Source organism: Diadema antillarum, unplaced genomic scaffold (genome assembly GCF_040938485.1).
Source record: "Diadema antillarum isolate AM-2024a unplaced genomic scaffold, OU_Dant_1.0 scf00000065, whole genome shotgun sequence".
Classification (NCBI taxonomy): Eukaryota; Metazoa; Echinodermata; class Echinoidea; order Diadematoida; family Diadematidae; genus Diadema; species Diadema antillarum.
The window spans coordinates 2,948,277-2,955,433 of record NW_027270954.1 but is presented as its reverse complement, the minus strand read 5'-3'; positions in this window follow the sequence as shown (position 1 = coordinate 2,955,433).

The following is a 7,157-nucleotide window of genomic DNA, read 5'->3' as shown; positions in this document are numbered from 1 at the left end:
CCACCAAAAAAATGGAAATCAATGACTTTGGTGGCCCGATCGGGCCACCAAAAATTAAAGTTAGCGTGGAGCCCTGGCTTATACAGTAAGTAATGTCACGAAATCAGTAGGACACAGGTAAATTATTATCAGAGATACAAATAAATGTTATATCATTATGATGAACTCAGAATCAAAATTGATGGAAATGGAGAGCTTTTAGTGTGCAGTACCCTCTTAAAAAAAGGGAGAAAGAGTCAAATTACACAAAAAGGATAATTTGTCTATGTTATTCAAAAAAATAGACAGAGTATAGAACACACGAACATACATGCACACAGACGCACATCAACCATTACGAGGCAGCTCTCTTGTAAGGGAAGAAGAGACAAGAAGATTAGTGAGGAAGGTATGGCCACGAAGATTCCGAGGTGGACAAAAATGGGGGGGGGGGGGGGGGGGAGAAGGAAATGGTGGGTCACAGCCGGGGATCTTGAGGCTCAGGAAACTTGGGCTCGCAGAGGTACAAAAAAAGAGTAGTACAATGAAACCGGATCAACAACAATTTTGCAAATCAAAAGTAACAAAAGAGTAACTTACTGTATTGCATAAGAATTTGTAAATTAACTCTATGACTTTAAGGAAACAGTAGTAATATATATGGCTTCTTTGATACTACTATACAGAGAATTCAAGAATTTTGGTCAAGAAACAAACAAGCAAACAAACAAATAAACAAACAAACAAAACAAAACTGCAAGGGTGACAAAATCATTCCGGTCAAAATGATAATGGTTGGTTATAATATGCATGAACTCATACCACTTTGGGAAGAACTGCATACTTCTAAATGTGGGGTGTCACGTAGTTTCCTCCTGAGGTATGTGCTTTGTGTTATGGGGTCTCAAATATATAAGAAAGTTGTAAAAAAAATGAAGGGCTGACAAAAAGGGGCGGCAACGGTGACAAAATTTATACGCACCGACTTTGGCTATAGGTATAATGCGCCAAATCTTTATCTTATCAGTTTGCTTAGAGTTGCACGTTTCTCTATGTGAAATATCGAGCGGTTTCCTCCAGGAGACATAATATAAAACGAACATAAAGTCGCACACACTGATTATGCGTGAGGACTGAAAATACGTGAAATGGGTCAACCTTGCCGAACTTGACTTTTTCATATTTTCTGAAAGAGCGGGTCATCTTTTACATTATGCTAAAATTTGGTATCATAAAACGGGCAGGAAAGTGTGTTTTTTAGCAGTTTATCTCGAACATTTTTGGTAGAATAGTGTGATTAGGTGTGTCTTTAGAATCCCTTTTTCATTTCTGAAAAACCTTGTCCACACTCTTCACTTTCAACTCTAATAACTTTTGAAAGAATAGTGCTACTGCTTTGAAAGTTGGCATTAATTATGGACAGAATGTGTTAATGAGGCATCTTTAATTTCAGTTTAATCTGATAATTCCTTCATTGTTGTTACTCTGGTGGTTTACTTCCTGTTTTTTGTCCCATTCATCGCACAGCCAGCACAGTTTGGTAAAGATTAAGCGCTTGAATAGACACTGTACTTCAGAGCCTCTTTTCTCAGTTCACACTTTTCCTGAGTTTGTGCTTTCTTTCCAATATTTAGATAGGTTAGGAGAGTCCATTTGATTTGAGTTATATATCATTTTAAAGCTTAAAGTCTGTTCTTTCAGAATATGGTCTTAACTAAGAATTCATGTCTGGCGACTTTTTGTTTGTTTTGAGGTGCAGGGTCACATATGCGTTTTATCAGAGGGGTGAAAAATAAAAGGTTGTAAATAAGGGATGACGAACAAAAAGAAGCCCATGGCAACCATTGATTCAGTCCTGAATCAGGAAGTTTCCATTAAGATACGTGGCTATTGTGTTCTTTGGGTTAGCGGAATCAATACAGAAGACAGTTGTAAATAAACGGTGACGAAAAAGGTGACAACAGTGACGTTAAGAACCATTGCACAAAATTAATGACATGTTAATTGGAGGTGTTTTTTTTTTCGGGGGGGAGGGGGTAATAATCCCCATTAGAACAGTTCGAATCTAATCTACTTAGAATTTTACCAATTTCATACGTGAAAATGTTTTGTTTTTTCATCCTTACAGCCTGCTTTGGAAAGTCTACAGTTGCCCTTCGACTACATTTGAAATGCAATTCGGTATGTTAATCAAAGGATTTATGAAAATGAGATTCCCCCTTGTTATTCCGTATTTAGAGGGATCGTACAGGTTTGGTTGAGACCTAATTGCAGGTTTCTAACATTTTTTGTTGGAGAGGTAATGAGAAACCTCTTATGAAATATGAAAGAGCATGTAGTTCTATGAGGATTTTAACGTTTATTTTATGAAAATTGGTTTTGAAATGGCTGAGATATCCCAAAAAGATATGTGTAATAAAAAAACATACATCTCTAATAAAGTGTGGGACGCACACTTTATTACTATCGCTTTGTTTTACTTTGTTTGTGGATATTTCAGTTATTCCAAACCCGATTTTCATCAAATAAACTTTTCTCTTAAAATGGAATGCTCTGTACTATAAGTGGTTTCCTGGTATCTCGCAAAAAGTTAAAAGCCCAATTCTCATCTCAACCAATTCTGTACCATCCCTTAAAAACCGTATATCCACAGACCTAGATCAACACTGTACTCCTCTGCTTCGCCATATTTTGGGAATATTATTTTGGTCGGAAATTTATATTCAAATTTCTAACCTGTAAACTTCATGACTCTTTAAAGAAACTCTATAGAAATCGCACATTGACAAACGTTATGAAATGACTTCTTAATGCTTTTAATAGGCATACCCAGGGCAAAATAAACTGTTTCGTCACCGTAATATCATATTATCAACTTGTGTGTGTGTGTGTGTGTGTGTGTGTGTGTGTGTGCGTGTGTGTGTATTTGAAACGCACTTTCAGAACCGTAAGATATTAAGATGGATGCAATCTAGCATAAGTGTTAGTATACTGGACGAAACTGATTTCGTCACCCTTACTTTAAAGGACAAGTTCACCTTCACAAACATAAGGATTGAGAGAATGCAACAATATTAGTAGAACACATCAGTGAAGTTTGAGGAAAATTGGACAATCGATGCAAAAGTTATGAATTTTTAAAATTTTTGTGTTGGAACCGCTGGATGAGGAGACTACTACAGCTTGTGAGTCATATGCGTACAACAGTATAAAGAAAATGTAAAAGAAAATTCAACATATTTTCACTTTTTTCGCATAATAAAAGAGCACTTGACTTGCCTCTTTCTAAAGGCAGGGGGAATGATATTACCCATAACATTTGTCGGTAACGAGTCAGGGGAATGTACACCTTTTTTTCAAAAGATGGAATTTTGTTAAATTCTCTTTATATTTTCCTTATATTGTTGTACGCATGTGACATCTAAGTTATTCATACACTGCAGTAGTCTTCTCATCCAGCGGTTACTGCACAAAAACTTGAAAAATTCATAACTTTTGAACGGATTGTCTGATTTTCCTCAAACTTTCACTGATGTGTTCTACTAATATTGCTACTTTCTCTCAATCCTTATGTTTATGAAGGTGAACTTGTCCTTTAAGGATTTTAGTTCAAACAGGGTTATGTCTCAGTGATTTATGGGGGGGGGGGGGGGTTGGTCACTCACTCATGTTGCAAGTGTTACCAAGGGGAAGAATAAATCAGAACCATAGTTTTTGTTTGTTTGTTTGTTTTTTGCCTTTGGGCGGCCTCTTTGTTTGATGGTTGTTTCTACGCCATGCATGACTCATCATAATGATGTTGTAGATAAGAGCGTATTGGGACATACAGACGTGACAGAGGAGAGGGTGAGATTTTCTTGTATGTTTTCATCAATGATACAATCTACAATTGTACATAATCTAGCTCGCCAGTGAGGGTGTGTATTGGGTGCGTTTGTATTTTTTTATATACTAGTACGCGCGCGTGTGTGTGTGTGTGTGTGTGTGTGTGTGTGTTTGTGTGCGTTTGTGTGTGTGTAGTTCTGTGGTGTGTGTCAGGCTCTAGTCCGTATCAGTGTCGTATCATTAGTCGCCCTCTTGTGTTCACTATCCGCATATTAAGCCACAAGCTGTCTCTGTTATTTAGCTACAGAGAGCGTTATAGCTAATCGGGAAAGACCGCCACAACTAGCAGCGGGCAAAATTTCACCAGATTTTGTTTGGTGGTGCAAATGAATACTTTCATTCTCAAAATCTGTTTGTTTTCATTGTTTCCAATTGGATGATTTTGGGGAACAATGCAATGGTATGCCAGGTTCCTTGAGTGACATGTTTATTCTTCACTGTTTACAGACTGCGATATGCACACAATGACTGTAACAAAGCAATTTCCAAATAACTTTCAACAACTGTGAAGAGTAATGGTGATCTGCCAACACTTGACGATAGCTCAAATACATGCAATTAGTGAGCCGTGAGATCTTCTTCCATTTTCTTGGCAATGAAGACATATAAGGACAAAGGAAATGCTCACAAATTGTCAGTAACCCATTCATCTATGTTGTCCCTAGACCAAGGATAATGTTCAGCCTTGTATTACGTGATTGCGACAAAACCAACATTTAAAGTACACACTGTAATAAACATAACTGAAATTGGACCAAGAATCACTAGCATGCTCATGAGTACATGTTACTAGTCGCATGAGCATATCGACCATGCTGGTAATTGCATTACTGTATTTCATTGATATGATACATTACATAATCGAAATGGTGATTTCATTGAATGATGATTCTCAAAGACAAAAAAAATGTAAAAATTGATGGGAGAACAATTGTTTTGTTGTTGTGAGCCAAAATATTTGCATGAAAGACAGATGATGGTTATCTGATGCATGTGATTGTAATAAAGATCAAGTTTGATAAAAAGGATAATCTTGGAAACTGGCAAATTTTTCTGATAAATTCCATATTCCATACACTGTAAAAACATCGGTGTTAGATTTAACACCACGGGTGTTAAATCTAACACCGATCAAACTTCAATAAAGGACCACACCCACAGGTGTTAAAAATGCACTGTGATGGTGTTGAAAAGTGTTCACCTGACACTTCGTGGTGTTAATTTGACACTGTACCTGGTGCTATTTTGACACTGTACTGGTGTTAATTAAAAATTGACACCACATGGTGTTGATTTGATATTTGCTGGTGTTAATATCAATGGTTTAACACCCGTCCAGCTTCAATAAGGGACCACACCAGCTGGTGTTACTTTGGTGTAAATTTATTTTCACATTTTTTCAAAAATCTAGTATTTTAATGTAAGATTCTTGATCGTCTTGTTTATATTAAAAATCAACAAGAAGTGCAGTTACTAAGAAACTCTTAAAAAAAAACAGTTTAAAATTTGGAAATGACACCCGTAGGTGTTAATTTAACACCATAAATGAGCACCGAAAATTTAACACCAGCTCGGTGTTCACTATTTAACACTGGACTTTTTGCAGTGTAGATCCACAAGCTATCACTGAAAGTGGTAATAAAGCTATAGATAAACTGAATTGTATGTATGTGATCCTTTGTGTGTGTGTGTGTGCGCGTGTGTGTGTATGTGTATGTAAGGTGTGAGTGAATCAGTGTCCATCAGTGTTTAGCAGCTCAAATTTTCTCTGCCTTTCTCTGCTCCACAAGCTCTCTTTTCTCCTCTCCTTTCCGATCTCCCTCTCCCTTTATTTTTCCTGGTTTTTTTCTCTCTTTCACTGTGGCTAAACTGACCCTCTCCGGTTGTTTCATTTTCTCTTCAAACAATCGGTTTCCAACTTTGGTTAAAAAGAGAAGAATTTAATTGCTCAGCGAACGACCTACATTAGGTAATAACGTAAATGGTATTCGTTTTCATCACTATTACGTAGACCAAAGTGGTACTTGTAATGGTAAGTGTAAAGTATGACTGAAGAACAGTACTGAAGAAGTGGTAAAAAACAAAAGAAAGTAACATGAAAGAACAGTCTTCACATACAGAATATATAACATAAGAAAAAAATAAGAAACAATCACAAAAAATCATAATCTGTGAAATCAGCATCATACTATACGCCTATTCATTCAAAGTCAACAGACTATACACTAAAAAGTATCGATTTCATTTTAGCAGACACAAAGTAAAAAAACAAAACACTCTCATTCCAAATGAAATAATGAAATCATAATTCCATAACTTGGACATTCATTCCCTACACAAGATATATCAGCTCATCAAAATTATTTAGACACGTATTTATCCCCTACACAAGATATCTTAGGTCATCAAAAATATTTAGACAGGTATAGACTGTAGCAGATTAAAAACAAAAACATATCCTGAAACAAGGCTAACTTTTCATGAGCCTGGCGTGGCGTCGTGTACACTTGACTACGTGTAGTCAACCTGACGTTACGTGTGCCTACACCTCGCGTAACGCGTGGTGGAGTACGTGTAGTGCCAGGTACAACCACACGTTACGCCAGGGTACGCGTCGCGTAACGTGTACCCACACGTCGCGTAACGCGTGCCTCACCAAACGTAACGTGTGGTATGGGTACGCGTAACGCCAGGTCGGGCTCGCCTATGGGTTTTGCACAGTGAAGCCTGACCTGACGTTACGCGTACCCACACCACACGTTACGTGTGGTGAACCACGCGTTACGCGACGTGTGGGTACACGTTACGCGACGCGTACCCTGGCGTAACGTGTGGTTGTACCTGGCACTACACGTACTCCACCACGCGTTACGCGAGGTGTAGGCACACGTAACGTCTGGTTAATACACGTAGTCAAGTGCACACTAACGCCCCGCCAGGCTACTGGAAAGTTAGCCGTGCGCAAGGCTTTATATCCTTTTAAAAAAATAAAAATAAAAATTGTAATACAGGTCTATACTTTAGTAGTCAGTCTACAGACAACAGTACATTATCATTATCTTTTATCTATCATTGTTACAAATCGTGCCTTTTTATCATTTTTATCACCATTGACAATAAATAACCTTTCATATGATTATGATATACTCGAGTACAGTAAGCTAACGTTGGCTGTGGCAGACTGCATGCCCATTGAAGGCATGTAGACGTACCCTGTACCGACCGCGACCGCACCGCACGCGAAGTAACGGACCTAGGCCTACTCTGAATTTATTCGACATTGCACCCCTCTG